Source organism: Chelonia mydas, chromosome 2, assembly GCF_015237465.2.
Source record: "Chelonia mydas isolate rCheMyd1 chromosome 2, rCheMyd1.pri.v2, whole genome shotgun sequence".
NCBI lineage: Eukaryota > Metazoa > Chordata > Testudines > Cheloniidae > Chelonia > Chelonia mydas.
This window is the reverse complement of record NC_057850.1, coordinates 7,249,499-7,271,890: the sequence shown is the minus strand read 5'-3', so window position 1 is coordinate 7,271,890 and position 22,392 is coordinate 7,249,499. Positions and strand designations below refer to the sequence as shown.

The 22,392-nt window shown below is 41.5% G+C and overlaps 1 protein-coding gene across 8 annotated transcripts in view; it reads right to left on the bottom strand.

The window, feature by feature from the left end:
• Window positions 1-22,392, bottom strand: part of TSNARE1 (t-SNARE domain containing 1) — a 684,473-nt gene that overhangs the window by 634,729 nt on the left and 27,352 nt on the right. For 3 of the 8 annotated variants that reach the window (XM_043539008.1, XM_043539013.1, XM_037891909.2), the window contains one exon: window positions 17,072-17,235. The exons of the other annotated variants lie outside the window; for them this stretch is intronic. The gene's annotated coding sequence lies outside the window, so the exon portion shown is untranslated. Of the gene's footprint in view, window positions 1-17,071; window positions 17,236-22,392 lie in introns of those variants that run through there. 8 annotated transcript variants of the gene reach the window in all.

The window sequence follows — 22,392 nt, the reverse complement described above, 5'->3', positions numbered from 1 at the left end:
GCTGGTCTGGGCTCCAGCCATGCCACCCAAAACATTTCCCCTGTGCCCCCCAAGGGGGGGGGAGGGGTGCACCGCACAGATTGAAAACCTCTGATCTAGACATTTTTGCAACATCCTTCTATCCACTGCATTCTACATTAATAAATTCAGTGATGTCCTTCCCAATCTACTCAGTACCTTCCCAGCTGTCATTCAAGTCTATCAACACCAGAAACCTGCTAGGATTAGTAACAATCACTTGTGTTTATCACTTTAAACTTACCCTGCTAATGAACTAGGTCAACCTGTAAATCTCAGTTTACGTTATCAGCCATCACATTAAGATAAACAAGCAGTGGATGAATCAAGTTGTTTCTAGTTAACTTTGGATCATAGGAATTGCCATAGAGTATCAGAGCGGATCATCTATGCCAGTATCTCGCCAGACAGTGGACAGTACTATCTGATTTAGACAGCAGTACAAGAAATCCCATAATGAACAATTATGGAAGAACTTTACTCCTGGGGGAATTCTGCACCAAAAAATTAAAAATTCTGTGCACATTTTAAAATTCCACAAAATTCTGCATATTTTATTTGCCAAAATAACACAATATAATCACGCCCATTTCAATTATTTTGGTAATTTATTTCAAAATGTCAGCAAGTATGTCTGTAACAAAACAGAGGACAAAAAAGATTCAAAAGATGTTTTCTGGACAAATAGATTCTTTACTAAGGTATATTAATACAGAACTCTGAGTAATGATTCAATACACACACAATACAGAAACATAATTCCCGCACTGCTTCTTGGGGGAGCCATGCGTAACAGAGGAGCTGAGGGAGAGGGAAGTAATTGCTAGTCTGGATCCTGGGAGTGAACCTGGAGGATTGTCGGGTTTGGGTGGGAGAAGTATGAAACAGTTGGGGAAGGGTTTGGGGGTGAGTGTGGATTGTTAGGGAGTTGGAGACCCTCTCTCATGCAGACCCTGGCTGACCTCTAGGCCTCTCCTATTCAACAAGGCACATCTATCAGCCAAACTGTGTTAGCCCTAAACACACAAATAAGCAAAAGACAGCCCCTAGAAACACAGATTTCATTCTGCAGTTTATGGGAAGCAAAGAAAAAGTGTATCTACAGATTTTAAGACCATTACAAAAAAATCAAGACTTCTGCAGTGTGTACACTAAGCTGAAAATTCAGCAAACTTTCCAAATAAAGCTCTGTGCAACACTACTCATAATACTCAGGTATTAAGAATGCAGCTATAATGATTTATTTATCTCACACAGCAGCAGGACTTCACACAAAACCACAAGGGACCCAATGCAATGACAATCTTCTCTGTTAATTCAGGAACTATATTTTATTGAATACTTAAAATGTGGTTAAATGCTAACAAAATGACATCACACCATGAGGTTCTATAAATTATTCTCTCTCAGTATTTCCCTATCTGGGAGGGCCAAATGAAGTGCGTTGAGATTCCTGAATAAAAGGCATGAGAGAAGTGTAAAGGATTGTTCAAATACCAAGCTCTGGTTACAGCTCAAAAGAGAACTGCTAGATCTGCAAACTCCATCTAAGATCTGACCATGCAGCCCGGCCTTTTAATTCTCACCTGCACAAAGGAAATTTTGCAGACACTGCCCACCATGAACACTGGGTCAGCTCCACTGCTTTTAGCAATGATGCCTTCCTGTAGACAAGCTGTCCCAGGCATTTTAAGCACCATGCTAATGAGATGTGCTCTGAAAAAAACACTAGCAGATGCAAACCACAGCTAGCAACAGCGAAAAACTTTTCGCAAGCACTCCCTTTTCCCTTAAATCATTACCAGTAGCCAAGACATGAAGGCTGGAACTCAGCTGACAATTCAGTGAGTGACACATGAGAAAAACAGACTTCAGGTCACTCGCCCACCATGGTAGTGGCTCTGCAGAGCTAACCAGTAGGAAAACATGTTTTTGTGTTGTGAAGCGAGCAGATGTGAGTCAAGTGACACTGAGTAAGGACTTACACCATTCTCTGACCACAGCTACACTTTGAAGAGGAAATAAACATATACAAGTGAAATCATGATGCACTAACATACGCAGGATAACAGACTGTCACATACAGCAAACCACCTATTATCAATACCTGCTAGCAGTGATTTTCAAAGCTGCCTTGGGGATTCAGACACATGGAGAGGTTTTCTAAGGCACAGATGGAGGTTAGGTGCAGAACCCTTATTTGTACCTTTGAATACATTCCCTATTATGACACAAATTTCAGTGGAATTTGTGTATCTACATCCCCTACGTGGCTTTGGAAAAAATGTCACCCTTTAGGTCTATACAAGTGCAAGGTTGGAAAAAGGCAGAACATCATGAAGCAGGCACATAGTTAATATAGTTTGAGGGTAACAACAACTGGTCAGCCTCTGGAAGAAGTCACCAAACTGTGGAGCGTGCCCCCTCATGGGGGCATGGAGGAAAGTTTGTGGGGGCACAGCTGGGTCCAGGCCAGCCCCCACAGTGGGTAGGGAGGCAGCACCATCCAGCCCTGCTCCACTTCTAGCTCTGCTCTGGCCCCGCCCATACCCACGGCCCCAGCTCCCAGGCCTACTTGCAGACGCATCCCCCAACAGTGGCCTGGCAGCGGCTCCAACCCCGGCCCTACCTCCAGAATCAGCCCCTGACTGTGGCTCCATTCCTGGCCCCAGCCATGCTCCCGGCCCCAGACCCATCCCACCAGCTGCGGCCCCAGCCTCAGCCCCCCGCCCCTTACTCCTATTCACATCCCCCCAACCCCCAGGAGCCGCGCCCCCACTCCTGGCAGCACAGAGGCAGCGGAGAGGGGAAAGGGGGCGCATGACCCTGAAAAGTTTGGGGACCACTGGCCTATCGCTTCTTCCATCTTGATGATCACCTGTTCTGTTCATTCCCTCTGGGGCACCTGGCATTGGCCACTGTCGGAAGACAGGATACTGGACTAGACGGACCTTGGGTCTGATCCAGTCTGACAATTCCTATGTCCTTATAATTACAAACTTCACTGTACCACACAGAGAAAGTACGATGCCAATCCGCTCCTAATCACCCTATGTAACTACAATTCTATATTTTATTATAATGACAACGTTTTGTGCTTAACACATTTGCCCCTAAGATTTGTTAAGTACATATATTTAGGCTTGGCAGAATTCGACTATTTTTTATAATTTTGATAGATAATATTGATGTTTACTTTTAAGCATTTTTTTTTCTTTTTATCAATTTAAATTTTCACAGTTCCAGGAAATTATGGCGGGAGGTGAGACAAAAATTATTTAATGACAGTAGACACTGAGATTCAAAATGTTAAAGCTTAACTGTTAAAACACAAATTGTCAACATCACGTCAAAATATAAAAAGTAAATATCCTTAAATCAAATGTTATTAAATTCTCAAGAAGCATATTTCTTACTTTCCTTATCTATAAATTTCAATTATTATAAATATTTTGTGTGTGTGTGTGTGTGTGTGTGTATGTATATATAAAGTGAAATGGACATTTGCTGATACTTACCAATAAAAATCCAATCCTTCCTAGACTACATATAGTATTGAGACTGAGGAATACAAAGTTAGGCTGCACATTGGAGTTACTCTTGCCAGCATTATCACTTCAACGCTTAAATAAAAAAAAGCTGTCGTTCTCTGACAGCAAACTTAGGTGGGATGGAATAAGTGGTTATTAGAGGTAAAAGTTTGTGTAGCTGCTGATGTACTTGAGACGGGAGTAAAAACGTAGTTTACATCAAATAGGAAATTCTACCTCGCCATACCTCCTGACAATTCACTAATTTTCATAACATTTCAAGTTGCCTTTCTGCAAACTTATCTTTTACCATTTTGGTGAAACAGCGAAGCGACTGTAAATTCCTGTGGATTGGTAAATGTCACGAGCACAATTCAGCTGTTCTTGAAAAGTTCTTTCATAAACATTTAAAAGGACAATTAATCAAATGCAGTGTCATGTGCTAAAGGTCTGCGGCTGAGCCTGGTCTGTGTAACAGAATGCCCCAAATTATCTGTTGGATGGAGGTTGTGATCCAATTTCCCCTCTGCATTTCGGGGGGGGGGGGGGGTGGGAAGGGGTGAAAAAGAAAAAAAAAAGGAAACTAGCTTCAAATACGTCCAGAGGCAGCCATGCTATAAGAGACCGACAATTATTTTTTTGAACAACAGGAAGCCCGAAAATAAATCCTAAGCTGCCTCCATTGTGGTGGAATGAGCAGGAGTAAATGCTCAGACCAGAGGATGCCCATGTATTTGGAAAGGTGTGGAAGTAGTAAATCTCTGACCATATTCTCTGATAAGTCATCCAAATAGCCTACAAAAAAACCAAAACAATGAAAGAGCCAAAATTTCTTGAAGTTCCCACTCTAAAGAGGTGCTGAAAAAGGCAGGGAGAGATCTTTACCACCAGCAAACAGCTTACCATGTATTGAAGACTCACCACCTTCTTCTGCAACTAGCAAGCAGGCAGAAGGACACAGCCTGCTCACCCCATGTTCCAGAATATGGTGGTAGATGTTGAAAGTGATTGGACTCAGAGGTGTCCTTCTGCATGCCTGCCAGTTGCATGCTCATTCCACCATTATGGACGCAGTTTAGGATTTATTTTGGGGCTGTTATTCAAAAATATAATTTTCAGTCTCTTATAGTACGGCTGCCTCCAGACTGATTTGAAGCAGGTTTTTGTTTTGTTTTGTTTCTTTTTCACCCCGTCCCAACCTCCCAAATGCAGAGAGGAAATTGGATCACATCCTCCATCCAACAGATAATTTGGGGCATTCTGTTACACAGACCAGGCTCCGCAGCAGACCTTTAGCGCATAGCACTACATTTGATTTATTGTTCTTTTAAATGTTTATGAAGGAATCTTACAAGAGTAGCTCTGTCACTAGCTTGCCTCCCTCATTAAGTAAGGGGCCCACACTTTCCTTGACTTTCCTCTTGTTGCCAACATACCTGAAGAAACCCTTCTTGTTACTCTTAACATCTCTTGCTAGCTGCAACTCCAAGTGTGATTTGGCCTTCCTGATTTCAATCCTGCATGCCTGAGCAATATTTTGATACTCCTCCCTGGTCATTTGTCCAGTCTTCCACTTCTTGTAAGCTTCTTTTTTGTGTTTAAGATCAGCAAGGATTTCACTGTGAAGCCAAGCTGGTCACCTACCATATTTACTATTCTTTCTACACATTGGGATGGTTTGTCCCTGCAACCTCAGTAAGGATTCTTTAAAATACAGCCAGCTCTCCTGGACTCCTTTCCCCCTCATGTTGTTCTCCCAAGGGATCCTGCCCATCAGTTCCCTGAGGGTGTCAAAGTCTGCTTTTCTGAAGTCCAGGGTACGTATTCTGCTGCTCTCCTTTCTTCCCTGTGCCAGGATCCTGAACTCGACCATCTCATGGTCACTGCCTCCCAGGTTCCCATCCACTTTTGCTTCCCCTACTAATTCTTCCCCGTCTGTGATCAGCAGGTCAAGAAGAGCTCTGCCTCTAGTTGGTTCCTCCAGTACTTGTACCAGAAAATTGTCCCCTACACTTTCCAAAAACTTCTTGGATTGTCTGTGCACTGCTGTATTGCTCTCCCAGCAGATATCAGGGTGATTGAAGTCTCCCATGAGAACCAGGGCCTGCAATCTAGTAACTTCCGTTAGTTGCTGGAAGAAAGCCTCATCCATCTCATCCCCCTGGTCTGGTGGTCTGTAGCAGACTCACACCACGACATCACCCTTGTTGCTCACACTTCTAAACTTAATCCAGAGACTCTCAGGTTTTTCTGCAGTTTTGTGCCAGAGCTCTGAGCAGTCATACTGCTCTCTTACATACAATGCAACTCCCCCACCTTTTCTGCCCTGCCTTTCCTTCCTGAACAGTTTATAACCATCCATGACAGTGCTCCAGTCACGTGAGTTATCCCACCAAGTCTCTGTTATTCCAATCACATCATAATTCCTTGACTGTGCCAGGGCTTCCAGTTCTCCCTACTTGTTTCCCAGGCTTCTTGTCTTTGTGTATAAGCAATTAAGATAACTCGCTGATCGTCCCGCTTTCTCAGTATAAGGCAGGAGCCCTCCCCTCTTGCGTTCTCCTGCTCATGCTTCCTCCTGGTATCCCACTTCCCCACTTACCCCAGGGCTTTGGTCTCCTTCCCCCAGTGAACCTAGTTTAAAGCCCTCCTTAGTTGGTTAGCCAGCCTGCTTGCGAAGATGCTCTTCCCTCTCTTCGTTAGGTGGAGCCCGTCTCTGCCTAGCACTCCTCCTTCTTGGAACACCATCCCATGGTCAAAGAATCCAAAGCCTTCTCTCCGACACCACCTGCGTAGACATTCATTGACTTCCACGATTTGATGGTCTCTACCCGGGCCTTTTCTTTCCACAGGGAGGATGGACGAGAACACCACTTGCACCTCAAACTACTTTATCCTTCTTCCCAGAGCCACGTAGTCTGCAGTGATCCACTCAAGGTCATGTTTAGCAGTATCATTGGTGCCCACATGGAGAAGTAGGAAGGGGTAGCGATCCGAGAGCTTGATGAGTCTCGGCAGTCTCTCCATCACATCGTGAATCCTAGCTCCTGGCAAGCAGCAGATGTGATGACAAGCGTACAGTTAGCATCAGTCTAGCAGACAAGTGTCCAGACCATACATGCCATCATTGCAATCATCACTAACTGGCACCTTTGCTGAAATTCTCATCAAAGGCCAAGGGAAAAAATGGGCATGAAAACTCTCACTCTAGAGATGTCCTTTCCAGGCTGGGGTTGGAGCACATTGGCTGAGCAGTGCGAGGCATCTTGCAGATGTTGAGGTAATTTTCTATGATGTTCCTATTCTGTAAATATAGCTGGTCAAAACATTGAATTTTCCAACAACAAAAGATTCAGAATTCCCCTGTTCCCATTCTTTGAGTAGTGCTAGCTCTAGATTTCAGCCTTGAAGAATGACCATCTGGGACTTTTTTTCAGCACTAAATTCACTTGCATGAAAAGACCCATAATTTACTATAGTATGTACTGCTAAGACAACCACTGAGAACATTGCTAGCGCACTGTATTCCATTTAGACTATCAGGTTGTAATAAGGATATTGATAAACTGAAGACAATAGAAAGGCAGCAAAAATATTTTTTACGTCACTTGCTTAAAAGGGAGCTAATCACATGTTATTTAGGTTCCCTTCAGACCAGCTTTCAGTCTAGAACAGAGAACATGCTGGTCTCAATAGTTTAAGACCTCCTTCCAGCAATGTGCAAAGGTCAGATTCTGGAGTCCTGCGAGATAATCAGCTGAACATGAGCTTCCATTGCACCACTGTGGCCAAAAGAGTTAATGTGAACCTGGGATCTATAAACAGGTGAATATTGAGTAGGAACAGGGAAGGCATATTGATTACCTCTGCATTTACTACTGGTGGAACCAGTCCTGGAAACAGTTCTGGTGTCCACAATTCAAAGGAGTTAATATATTGGAGAGAGTTCAGAAAAGAGCCACAAGAATGATTAGAGGATTAGAAAACATGCCCTATAGTTAAAACTCCAGGAGCTCAATTTATTTAACTAATATAAGGCTAAAGGGTGACTTGACTACAGTCTGTAAATACCTCCATGGGGAACAAATATTTGACAGCGGGCTCTTCAGCCTAGCAGAGAAAGGCATAACACAATCCAGTGGCTGGAAGTTGAAGCTAGACAAATTCAGACTGGATATATGGCATGAATTTTTTTTAACAGTGAGGGTAATTAGCCATTGGAACAATAAAAGATCATTTCTATTTGAACTAGAGAATAAGTTAGAGAAGTCCTATCGTCTGTGCTATACAGGAGGTCAGACTAGATGATCACACTGGCCCCTTCTGGCTTTATAATCTCTGAATCTCTACGTGGATTCTTTTAGACCCATCAGCTGCCTTTGATACTGTTGGCTATGAAGTTTTGTTAACTTCCCTGCAAATCTTGAATTTGAAGAGAGCACACTTAGTTTATTCTTTCCTCCTGAAGCTAGAGGGTAGCATTGGTCAAGTACTCATAAGCCTTGAGGGATCCAGGGCCAAGAAATCCATAGGGATCTATTTTGTCAAGCAGGGAGGCAAAGTGGATGAGGGGCTGCAGGTAGAACCTGAGACTATCTGTGTTTGGCTGCCATTAGCAGACATATGACATATAACTCTGTTAGTGGCCTAGACAGTGCAGTGTCTTCGCTGTCCCGACTGCGATCAGGACTGGGATATTTCACACTGCAGTCCAAGACGAGAGCAAACAGCTCTCAACAAGTTCAATCCAAACAAGGAGAGAATAATCGCCCGGATCTTACATTTATTTCTAAACGAAGCCAAAAGCAAAATTCACACGACCACCTGACCAGGACAGTGATAGTGACGATGAAATGCTGAGGGAGATTAGAGAGGCTATCATAATAAAGAACTCAATAATAGTGGGGGATTTCAATTATCCTCTTATTGACTGGGTACATGTCTCCTCAGGACAAAATGCAGAGACAAAATTTCTCAATACTTTAAATGACTGCTTCTTGGAGCAGCTGGTACAGGAACCCACAAGTGGAGAGGCAACTCTCGATCTAGTCCTGAGTGGAGCGCAGGATCTGGTCCAAGAGGTAACTATAACAAGACCTCTTGGAAATAGTGATCGTAATATAACAACATTTAACATTCCTGTGGTGGGAAGAACACCTCAACAGCCCAACACTGTGGCATTTAATTTCAGAAAGGGGAACAATGCAAAAATGAGGAGGTTAGTTAAACAGAATTTAAAAGGTACAGTACAGCGACTAGATTGAAATCCCTGCAAGCTGCATGGACACTTTTCAAAGACACCATAATAGAGACTCAATTTAAATGTACACCCCAAATTAAAAAACACAGTAAAAGAACTAAAAAAGAGCCACCGCGGCTTAACAACCATGTAAAAGAAGCAGTGAGAGATAAAAAGGCATCTTTCAAAAAGTGGAAGTCAAATCCTAGTGAGGTAAATAGAAAGGAGCATAAACACTGCCAAATTAAATGTAAAAATGTAGTAAGAAAAGCCAAAAAGGAGACTGAAGAACAGCTAGCCAAAAACTCAAAAGGTAATTACAAAACGTTTTTTTTAAGTACATCAGAAGAAGGAAGCCTGCTAAACAATAAGCGGGGCCCCTGGACAATCGAGATACAAAAGGAGCACTTAAAGACGATAAAGTCATCGCAGAGAAACTAAATGAATTATTTGTTTCAGTCTTCACGGCTGAGGATGTTAGCGAGATTCCCAAAGCTGAGCAGTCTTTTGTAGGGGACAAATCTGAGGAATTGTCACAGATTGAAGTGTCACTAGAGGAGGTTTTGGAATTAATTGAGAAACTTAACAGTAACAAGTCACTGGGACCAGATGGCACTCACCCAAGAGTTCCGAAAGAACTCAAATGTGAAATTGGAGAACTATTAACTATGGCTTGTATCCTGTCCTTTAAATCAGCTTCTGTACCCAATGACTGGAAGATAGCTAATGTAACGCCAATATTTAAGAAGGGCCCTAGAGGTGATCCTGGCAATTACAGACCAGTAAGTCTAACGTCAGTACCGGGCAAATCAGTTGAAACAATAGTAAAGAATAAAATTGTCAGACACATAGAAGAACATAAATTGTTGGGCAAAAGTCAACCTGGTTTCTGTAATGGGAAATCACGTCTTACTAATCTATTAGAGTTCTTTGAAGGGGTCAACAAACATATGGACAAGGGGGATCCAGTGGACATAGTGTACTTAGATTTCCAGAAAACCTTTGACAAGGTCCCTCACCAAAGGCTCTTACGTAAATTAAGTTGTCATGGGATAAGAGAGAAGATCCTTTCATGGACTGAGAACTGGTTAAAAGACAGGGAACAAAGGGTAGGAATAAATGGTAAATTTGCAGAATGGAGAGGGGTAACTAGTGGTGTTCCCCACAGGTCAGTCCTAGGACCAATCCGATTCAATTTATTCATAAATGATCTGGAGAAAGGGGTAAACAGTGAGGTTGCAAAGTTTGTAGATGATACTAAACTGCTCAAGATAGTTAAGACAAAAGCAGATTGTGAAGAACTTCAAAAAGATCTCACAAAACTAAGTGATTGGGCAACAAAATGGCAAATGAAATGTAATGTGGATAAATGTAAAGTAATGCATGTTGGAAAAAATAACCCCAACTATACATACAATATGATGGGGGCTGTGACAAAGTTCCTCCTCTGCCTTAGTGGGTCCTGCACTTTCGTGGCTCAAATCTGCCATTCACTCAGATAGCCTCATCACTGGCCAGCATGGGGAAAAGGAAGAAGAACAATCCCCGCAGTCTCTGCTGATCCACCTAGTGGATCAGGGAACAGGCCAGAGACCTTCCCCTCTGGTGGAACCCACAGTCCAGTTCAACTCCTCCAGTATCAAGTAGGGAGTTGTGGGGATGGAGGGGAACCCGGGCCCGGCCTCTACTCCGGGTTCCGGCCCTGTGGATTGCAGCTGTCTACAGTGGCTCCTCTAACAGCTATGCGACAGCTATAACTCCCTGGGCTACTTCCCCATGGCCTCCTCCCAACACCTTCTTTATTCTCACCATAGGACCTTACTCCTGATGTCTGATAATTCTAGTAATTCTCAGTCGTCCAGTAGTACTCCTTCTCACTCTCAGCTTCTTGCGCCTCTTGCTCCCAGCTCCTCGCACGTACACCACAAACTGAAGTGAGCTCCTTTTTAAACCCAGGTGCCCTGATTAGCCTGCCTGTCTTAATTGATTTTAGCAGCTTCTTGATTGGCTGCAGGTGTTCTAATCAGCCTGTCTGCCTTAATTGTTTCCAGAAAGTTCCTGATTGTTCTGGAACCTTCCCTGATACCTTACCCAGGGAAAAGGGACCTACTTAATCTGGGGCTAATACATCAGCCTTCTATCACTCTCTTGTAGCCATCTGGCCTGACCCTGTCACAGGGCTAATTTAGCTACAACTAATCAGGAGAAAGATCTTGGCGTCATCGTGGACAGTTCTCTGAAGACATCCACGCAGTGTGCAGCAGCAGTCAAAAAAGCAAACAGGATGTTAGGAATCATTAAAAAAGGGACAGAGAATAAGATGGAGAATATCTTATTGCCCTTATATAAATCCATGGTACGCCCACATCTTGAATACTGCGTACAGATGTGGTCCCCTCATCTCTTAAAAGATATACTGGGATTAGAAAAGGTTCAGAAAAGGGCAACTAAAATGATTAGGCGTTTGGAATGGGTCTCATATGAGGAGAGATTAAAGAGGCTGGGACTTTTCAGCTTGGAAAAGAAGAGACAAAGGTGGGGGACATGATAGAGGTATATGAAATCATGAGTGGTGGGGAGAAAGTGAATAAGGAAAAGTTATTTACTTGTCCCATAATATAAGAACTAGGGGCCACCAAATGAAATTAATGGGCAGCAGGTTTAAAACAAATAAAAGGAAGTAGTTCTTCACAAAGCGCACAGTCAACCTGTGGAACTCCTTGCCTGAGGAGGTTGGGAAGGCTAGGACTATAATACGGTTTAAAAGGTTTCGGAGTAGCAGCCATGTTAGTCTGTATCCATAAAAAGAAAAGGAGTACTTGTGGCACCTTAGAGGCTAACAAATTTGCTTTCAAAAACCTCCATTAAGTTACCGCGATCTAGTTCATGGACTTTCCCTCCCTAGCTGGTACAAGAACCTTCCTGGAACATTATTCCCCTTTCAAACATCACCCTGTTCTGCCATTAGGAGGATTCGCATGCAATTCAAAGAAATAAAGGACAATGATATGAAAAAAACAAGAGCATGCTTTTCTAAAGTAATATCAGAGTTCGTATCGCAGGGTGTGAGCTTTCGTTTAACAACTGAATGGAAACTGTTATCTGATCCAGTGCTTCCAAGTAGCTCCTGCCTGGGCACAGGGCATTATGGCACCAAATAAACAGACATCTCTTACCATATCAGATGGCCGTTGGCCCTACCTGCCTGAATCTTCTCATTGCCTCTTCTTCCATCAAACTAGTGTGTGTGTGTGTATGCGCGCGCGCGAGTGTGAGTGTGCGTGCAAGGGACTATGCAAAATACAGTTGTATTGCATTAACCAAAATACACTGGTGCACCAGAAGAAGTTCTAGTGGCATCTGGCAGTCAGTTCACTGAATCAATAAATGGTAGCTTTTGGATCTGGTGAAGTGGAGAGTCGCACACATTCAGAGATAAAGGTGTTAAAGTTCCATATGACTGAAGCTGTTGCTGTGCATGGAATGGAAGGCAGTTTCTAATATTAGGATAGAATTCTGTTGTAATTTTCTTAGAATGCTTTCAATCTTCAAAGCACTTTACAAACATTTAATTAATCCTCTTTAATCCCTGTGAGGCAGCTGACTATTGTCATCTCCATTTTAACTGCAAGAAAGTGTTCAGTGATTTAACACTAGGCCACAAAGACACACTATGTCAGAATCAGGTTTAGGACATGGGAGTTTCTACTACCTAGTCCTCTAAGACTACATCCCTCTCTTGCAATAAACCAGATCTCTTTCTATCCCAGGACATACCCTTAGAAACTAATGTTTCCATCTCAATGGACTTTTTTTTTTCCCTTGCAAGTGTTGTTGTTTTAAAAACAACAATACAAGGATATCTGTAAATATTATTTATTCAGTCTATAGAACCAAAAGTTTGCCACGTTGGTTTACGGCTGAGTAAAATGCAAGGTCCCTGACTCCAGCCTAAACAGAATGGAAAATGAGGATGAGAAGCATTAATAAGCATGTCAAGCGGTCTAACTGGCCTCTTGATAGTTCCATGGTTTTAATTATTGTGTTATTCCTTAGAATAGAGAGGGAGGAGCCAACGTAGAAACTAAGGCCCCAAAATTTTAGAAGGATTACTATTTAAGAATTTCCAAGGTGACGAGGCTGTTTAAAAAAGACAGGACAGAGGACTGAGTGAAAAAAAATTTAAGGTCTAACAGCTAGATTTCTTCAATAGTCAGGAAATTCAGAGTTGCTGCAGCCTTCTGAAAGAGTGTACTTCTTGTGCAGCTAAAGAGATGCCCCTTTTTTCCCCTGGCTGTGAATGAGTCAAAAATTAAATTTTATCAAACACTAAGGTATTATATGATGTGTCAGACACAGCAGGAAAATGGGGAACTTGATGAAATATAATGATTAAATGAAGTTATATGTATAAAAGGGAAGTTGATTATAAGTGATATAAATTTGGGCAAAATACTGTAAACTTTAATGATGGGATTTACCTCTTGGGCAAACCTGTTGGGGGGGGGAGGGGAAGGGATTGTGTTCATATTGATTTCTTTTAGTTTAGTCAAGTGAAGGAGTAGGACTAATATTTGCTTTCAAGCAGGCTAATGTCATCATTTAGTGAAATACACCTATGCCAAAATAAGCAGTAAATAAAAGGAACTTAAACCAAATACTGTGTTTACAAGGACACCTGATCACAGAGTGGAATAATCAGAAATGTAACTGTTTGATCAATAATACCCAGATTCAGCTCAGCCATACATGCCAAGGTCCCACCATTGTTGTTAAAACAAGGAGACCAGGAATGGAAGATTCCTAGAATGTTTCAGCCTGCTGGAGAACAACAACAGTTCTTGAAGTGATTTTGCGTTGTATGAAGGATTGTTAAAACAAGTTTAAAGAGCATCAAAGAATAGGGAGGGACTTTGTATAAATTATATGAATTTTAAACTAGACATTTCAGCAGTTAGAGTTTGGAAGGAGAAACTGCAACTTGAGCAAGCATAACTGCAGAATTGGCCAAGGGATGCACTCTAGTGGAGGCCCACAGAAAGCAGCTTGCCGAGGTAAGTTGCTGACCAGAACTTGCACAGTGGCTGGTTTGCCATGTCCCAAGATGGTTGTACCAACAGGTGTGGCCTAATTTGTCTTATGCAAGCTGGTATGACGAGATGCATTGCACAAAGATGGGACAATATCAGCCCCAGTTGCAAGAACTCAAATGGTGACATCTCATTCCCTGATTGGATGGTGAGAGCAGACAACTCAACTTCCAAGGGCAGCAGTGGGGGAAAAACCTCACTGGCTTCAAGACTGAGCTTGATAAGTTTTTGGAGGGGATGATACAATGAGACTGCCTACAATGGCACGTAGCTGATCTGCAATTGCTAGCAGCAAATATCTCCAATGGCCAGTGATGGGACACTAGATGGGGAGAGCTCTGAGTTGATACAGAGAATTCTTTCCAAGGTGTCTGGCTGGTGGATCTTGCCCACATGCTCCGGGTCCAACTGATCACCATATTTGGGGTTGGGAAGGAATTTTTCCGCCGGTCAGATTGGCAGAGATCCTAGGAGGTTTTTGCCTTCTGTTGCAGAGTGGGGCATGGGTCACCTGCAGTTTTAAACTAGTGTAAATGGTGGATTCTCTGTAACTTGGAGTTTCAAACCATGATTTCAGGATGTCAGTAACTCAGCCAGAGGTTATGGGTCTATTACGGGAGTGGGGGGGTGAGGTTCTGTGGTTTACAATGCAGAGGAGGTCAGACTAGATAATCATGATAGTCCTTTCCCCACTCTGGCACTTCGAGCGCAGAAGGTGGGGGCCCGCAAGGATTCTAAACATTAATACTGGCCACTCCAGGCTGGTATTAAACTCCCAAGGTCACGTGTTTTTCTCTGACCTTGGATGGGAAGATGCTGCCACCACCCAAGTGCTAAAACACCCCTTGGGACCCAGGAATTCTTCCCTGTGGGGTACCTTCGGCCCTTTCACCCTACCTCCAGAGAAGAGCTGAGAAAGAAAATAAAGGAAATCAGCTGTTGCCATCAGCTAATTAAACAACATACGCACAAACCTCTTAGGGACACAAAAATCCAATCCTGTTCTTAAAAAAAAGGTAAATTTTATTAAAAAAACAAAAAGAAAGAAAATACATCTGAAAGCTCAGACTATTGCTAGATTTAAAAAAAACAATTACAAAAATTAAGCATCAAGATCGCTCTCTTGAGGTTCAGCTTAAAGGTTACATGCAAAACAAAAGCATCTGGGGTTAGCACAGAGGAGTCCACAAGCCTTACAAAATAAGAGAAATAAACCTAATCACGTCTTTCTAGACATTTCTGATCTACTTACATATCTGGGTTTCCAAATAAGCAATTCTAGGTATGAGTCTGATGATTTTTAGACCTGGCCTTCAGCTTCTCACAGCATAACTGCTACCATGTTCCCCTATTCCCCAGAGAACAACAGCGGCACAAAAAGGGAAAGATTTTTCCCCCAATTTTAAAAAGTTCTAGCCTTTCCATTGGCTCTTTTGGACAGGTGCCCACTCCCTTCCTTGTACCTGGACTTTTTTAACCCTTTACAGGTAAAACAAGTAGAGAACTAATAAGAGGAATTTTATAGCTAACTGGCTGGCTGGGTGTCCATAAAACAGAGCTTCCCCGCACTTCATTTATCACAACTCTAATCAATCAGTTGACCACTTCCTGAAAGTGAGTGTAATTAGTAAGGAAGCGTGCATGCTCATGCACAGATTGTCACAGAGTTAGTTTAAAGATTGTCACAGAGTTAGTCGGTTTCCTTGTTTTGTAACAGCTTCCAATAGAGGTTGTTATAAAGTGGCTTTAAAAAAAACAAATTGTTGTTAGCTACGTTTGTAGAACACTGTACATGTGTCTGCTATTGGTAATGATTTCATAGTCTTTCAAGTTCCAGGTGTATAGAGACATAAAATGAGACCAAGTGTGAAAGCTTCTTGCACTGCACTCAGTCTATACAGTTTGTCATAAATGTAGGAGTTTATGTTAGGTAGGAGTGTTAGTCAGATCCTGTGGTTAATATAATTTGTGGGAAAGTAGATTAGAAAGAGCTGACTGCTCGAAATCCATTGGGAAGATGACTTTGGTGAACTGGCAGGTACATAAGTAATTGACTAAACTGTTGTGATCTAGCTTTGGATTGTTCTTCCTCTGTTGTATTAGCAACACCAGAGTTGCTAACCAATTAGCACATGTGAGATACCCAAGTGGCAATCAAAATTAAAAGAACCCTAAAAGAGTGATACAGGTAATCACTTGAGCAGTTGCTTAACCAAGGTTTGTTTTATACTGTAGCCCAGTGGCTAGCTTGCCTTTATTATATTCTGCTTTATTTTTCAGCACTGATGCAAGAAACCTATAAGCCTGATTCCTATAAGACATTAGCTTCAGCAAGTTAGCATAAGGCTTGAGGCTTACGAACTCTGAACAGATAAACATTGCACAGAAACTTTCCAATGGAAACCCCAAGTAATGGGGAGCTGAAAATAGTGTTTAAGGGGAATTTCTGACCACAGGAACATGAGTCCAAGCACAAGAGTGTCCTGGTAACGAAGTGATATACATAACAGGTACATGAGCTACATCCACGGACACCTAACAACAAGAGTGCCATGGTAAAGAATTGACGTATATGATAATAAGTTAAGATCACTGCTGTACTAACCTATAGGGGAAGGACATTCCAAAGTTAATAAGGTAAGGATATGCAAATAAGGAAAAAGGGAAATACCCCTACTGAATATGCATCAAACATAGTGTTGTCAGCGTATCATATTATGAAAGTTGCATCCCAGCCTAGGGGTGATAGGAATAAGAAGATGTGATCCTTAGGAGGGGCCAGAATGATGGCCATGAGTGATGATGGTGACGAGGACGATGATGGCTAACATTTCAGATTGCTCTACCAGGGATGATGTGAGTATATGGATGTGCAGATGTACATTCTGTCATATCTCCATCAATTTTACTGAGCTGGGGTGATTGTGACTGTGCTAAATCTATTAATAAACTATTTGTAAATATAGGGAAGTTCCTATAGTGCAAGTGTTGCAACTGTACACATCAGGGTTGCCAAGTATATAATCATTTAAATAATACTGAGCCTGATCTTGTGACAAGAACATGTAAAGTAATAACTGCACATTCTTAAGTAATCAATATAATAATATAAATAATTACATAATCTAAAGATCAGGCTTCAACACCCCATCTTTCTCACAGTTACCAATCATAACGCTACACAAGAAAGTTACCTATAGGTTTTGTGGACAGAAATCTTCTCAAGAAGAATCTTCCAGGGCATGTCAAGTTTCAGACAGGTATGTCTCGATACATCCAAAATACTAAACGGGATACTCCTTGAAGGGGTTCAGGCCTTTTATTTGACATCATCTGACAGTGGTTCAGAAGATTTCAGCTTAAAAAGAAGTGCCAAAGCCTCATATAAGCATGGTGGCAAACTCATCAGCCAAGGAAGACCTCAACAATCATTTCCTACTTTGCCCAGACTTCTTTCCTAAAGAAATCTCCCCTCTGGAATATCGTATTGCACATTTCTGGGGGAGTGGAGGGTGTTTTACATCTACCTCTGATGCCTCCTGGCATTGGACTCTGAAGAATACAGGTCTAGGTGGGGTACTAGTCTGCTTAAGTCTGGCAAATGAGGGGATTTTTTATCCTATTTTTAATTATCTTTATTGTAATGTCCTTCTGCAAACACTACTAACCTCTCCCTCAGTTAAAACCAGAACTACACCACACCAAAAACTACCACAGAAATAATGGTGATAGCACCAATCAGGGCTGTAATAACCAACACTGAGTTTATGACAAAACCACCTCTCGAGCCACCCTGAGCTTTATACTGTGACAGATATGACAGTACCCTGCGATATGCTGGATAATATTGATCAAGGTGTGGGTTTTTCAAATACTTGTGTATGCTGACAAAACATAATTACACTACATGCATAAAATGTGTGGCTAAATACATAAACGGTGATAAAGTCATTTCTTATTTTGAGACAAAACTCAAAAATTGTGTGCTGCGTGAAATCTCTTTTCCTCCCACCCTCCTCTTTTCTAGACTGTCTGAAAGATCAATTAAATGCTTTTGCACACAGCAGGCAGAAAAAAGCACTTTCGGAAAGATGAAACAACTCACTTTGTTTTTAATACAATTGCTAAAGAAAACAAGTATAATGGTTTAAAGATTTCCATAGTGAGAAAGTAACTGCTGAAAGCTCAATCATCCATTTAGAAGGTGCAAAAGGGATTTCTTTAGTCTTAAATCTTGGCAAACTTTTAAACACTCTTATACAAATTTTGTTAATGTGGTAAAGAAAGTAGGAAAACTTCTCCCAGCGTCATACCAGATTAAAAAGTATAAGTTCACCCAGTACACACACAAATACACACAGTTCTACATAAACAAACTGCTTCCTTCATTTATCTACTTATTCATTCTTTTGATGACTTTCCAAACAATCCCACCTATATTTTAATATATTTCTCACTCATGCAAGATACAATAGAGTGACAGACATGGATTCTGGTGTTCTCTCTTTATCCCCCTAGTCAGCATTCTGGGCAGCCCCAATGCAAGCTTCCCTCTCAATGCCCAAGCCACATGCCTCACTCTGATCTGGATAGAGATACACCAGAGGTGTGAGATCAGTTCAGCTTCCTTTTTGGCCTCCTGGGAACCAATCTGTGATGGTAATTTTCTGAGGTGAGCATCTGTCCACAGGAACAGGACTGAGACCTATCAACTCATTTCATACAGAAATTAGATGACAACATCCGGTTACTATCCACCTGAGGCAAACGTGAAAGGATCAACTAGAGGTTCAAAGTTTCCATATCTCATTCCCAAATCCCCTGAGATCCACCATCCATGACCAACCTTTGCAGAGGCAAAGTAAGAACAGATGAATACTGAAGCTAGATGATCGTCCAATCGGTAACAAGAGTAGTTCTGCTTGACCTCATGGTCTTTAGATGGTTGCAACTGCCCCTGCCCTACCCCCAGAGATGGGACCACCACAGAGGATGTTTTGCTGCCTATAAATTAGGTGACAGCATTTCAGGCCAAGCTATCCAGGAGGAGGAACTTTCCTTGCCTATCTTCTTGTCAATATTCATGCTTGTGGTCCAGTCAGATGAAAGCTCTGCTTTCCTCTCAGCTTCCTTTCTTCTCTCTCAGGAAGCATCAAATGAAAACATTTCAAGAAATAAGGCAAAAATAGAATTGTACCCATTAACAATTCATCTTCTCAGCTCTTGTAAACTCAGCAATTCACAGATTATAAAGCAGGAAGGGAACGACTGTGATCTAATCTGTCCTCCTGTGTAACAGAGGCCACAGGGCTTCCCTGAATTAATTCCTGTTTGAACTAGGGCACATCTTTTAGAAAAATATCCTATCTTAATTTTAAAATTGCCCAGGGTAGACAATCCACCACAATCCTTGGTAAATTGTTTCAATGTTAATTACCCTCACTGCTAAAAATTTGCACCTTATTTCCAATTTCAATGTGTCTAGCTTCAATTTCCAGCCACTGGATCACGTTTTCCTTTGTCTGCTAGAGTAACAAGCTTAATACCAAATATTTCTTTCCCACACAGGTACTTATGGACTGTGATCAAATCATCTCTTAACCTGCTCTTTGTTATGCTAAATAGCTTGAGTTACCTGAGCATCTCATTATAGGGCATGTTTACCAATGCTTTCATCATTCTCATGACTATTAAAAGCATAAGAAATGCCATACTGGGTCAGATCAAAGGTCCATATAGCCCAGTATTGTGTCTTCCATGAGTGGGCAATGCCAGGTGCTTCAGAGGGAATGAAGAGAATAGGTAATCAAGTGACCTATCCCCTGTCGCCCATTCCCAGCTTCTGGCAATCATAGGCTAGGGACACTATCCATGCCCATCCTGGCTAACAGCCATCGATGGATCTATACATCATGAATGTATCTGTTCTTTTTTGAACCCCATTATAGTCTTGGCCTTCACAACATCCTCTGGCAAAGAGTTCCACAGGTTAACTGTGTGTTGTGTGAAGAAATACTTCCTTTTGTTTGTTTTAAACCTACTGCCTATTAATTTCATTTGGTGACTCCTACTTCTTGTTTTACAGAAGGAGTAAATAACACTTCCTTATTCATTTTTGCCACAACGGTCATGATTTTATAGACCTCTGTCATATCCCCCCTTAGTCATCTCTTTTCCAAGCTAAAAAGTCCCAATCTTATTACTCTCTCCTCATACAGAAGCTGTTCCATACCCCATTTTTGTTGCCATTTTCTAAACCTTTTCCAATTCTAATATATCTTTTTTGAGAGGGGGTGACTACATCTGCGCACAGTATTCAAGATGTGGGCGCACCATGGATTTATAGAGAGGCAACATGATATTTTCTGTCGTATTATCTATCCCTTTCCTCGTAGTTCCTAACATTCTGTTCACGTTTTTGACTGCCACTGCACACTGAGTGGATGCTTTCAGAGACCTATCCTCCGTGACTCCAAGATCTCTTTCTTGACTGGTAATAGCCAATTTAGTCCCCATCATTTGATATGTATAGTTTGAATTATGTATTCCAATGTGCATTACTTTGCATTTATCAACATTGAATTTCATCTGTCATTTTGTTGCCCAGTCACCCAGTTTTGTGAGATCCCTTTGTAACTCTTCCCAGTCTGCTTTGGACTTAACTCTCTTGAGTAGTTTTGTATCATCTGCAAATTTTCAAACCTCACTGTTTACCCCTTTTTCCAGATCATTTATGAATATGTTGAACAGCACTGATTCCAGTACAGACACTTGGGAGACCGCGCTATTTATCTCTCTCCATTCTGAAAACTGACCATTTATTCCTACCCTTTGTTCCTATCTTTTAACCAGTTACCGACCCATGAGAAGACCATCCCTCTTATCCCATGACAGCTTACTTTGCTTAAGAGCCTTTGGTGAGGGGTTTCTGAAAATCTAAGTACACTATATCGACTGGATCCGCCTTGTACACATGCTTGTTGACCCTCTCAAAGAATTCTAGTAGACTGGTGAGGCATGATTTCCCTTTACAAAAACCATGTTGACTCTTCCACAACAAATCGTTTTCATCTGTGTGATAATTCTTTACTATAGTTTCAACCAGTTTGCCTGGTACTGAAGTTAGTCTTACCAGCCTGTAACTGCCAGGATCACCTCTGGATCCTTTTTTAAAAATTGGTGTCACATTAGCTATCCTTCAATCATCTGGTACAGAAGCTGATTTAAATGATAGGTTGCATACCACAATTAGTAACTCTGCAATTTCAACTCTTGGGTGAATACCATCTGGTCTCGGTGACTTATTACTGTTTAATTTGCTCCAAAACCTCCTCTAACACCACCTCAATCTGGGACAGTTCCTCAGATTTGTCACCTAAAAAGAATGGCTCAGGTTTGGGAATCTCCCTCACATCCTCAGCCATGAAGACCAATGAAACTCTCTAAACCCAGAGTGACACTGAACCAGAAAGGGTTAAAGCAACTAGCAAGCTAAGTGACTCAGATTCAACCTTTAAAGACATATTAGAAACGTATATAAATGGTAATTAGTGCCATTCCTTATAAATAGCTAACAAAGCCATGTTAAATAGGCTAGAGCTTTGAAATGCAAACCTGTGTTGTTAGAGAATTAGAGGTGAATACTAATTGTATGTGTTTACCTATATCTTGTTAGATGTTAACCATGTAACCAGATTAGCTTGTGGATGCTAATTCCCTTTCATGTCTTAATTACATTATATTATGCTTACACATCGTTCAGTTAACCTTAAGATCAAAGATTTAAGATATTGCAGGAAATAATATTACTTACATGGTCTTAATCTTAAATTGTCTGTGCCAGAACTAAATCCTTTGATTGTTTGAATGGATAATTGCCATGTTAATTAATACTACTAGTTTACTTGTGTATACATAGGAAATAGGGATTTTTACTTCAAAGCAACAATGTGCATTACTTACTCTGCATTCAAGGAAAGTCTGTTGTGTTGCCATGCTGTCAAGAGGCTATTGTAGCCTGTCAGAGATCTACAGAAGAACTCTAGGACCTGATCCTGTCATCTCAGGTCTGCTTAAGCTTGATCACGGGAAGCTACAGTCGGAAGACTAAGGTCTCCAGCTCCAGTCTGGATGACCCTGCTAATTCTCATGGAAGAATTTGAACAAACTCTATATATGGACTGCCTACTTGGACTACAACCTATGAAATTGATTCTGAGGGAACTTTTTAAACTCAGCAGCTCACCATCTCTACTATGAAACTGACCTAAGAACTTCACTCATATCTGTATGTATAATGTTCTTTTAACCAGTACTCTCTCTTTTCTTTTTTAATAAATCTTAGTTTAGTTAATAAGAATTGGCTGTAAGCATGTATTTGGGTAAGATCTGAAATATTCATTGACCTGGCAGGTAATGTGTCCAATCCCTTTGGATTGGTAGAACTTTATATATGATGAACAAAATCTGTCTGGGTGGGAGCCCAGGAGTGGATTGCTTTCAGGGAGCTGTGTTT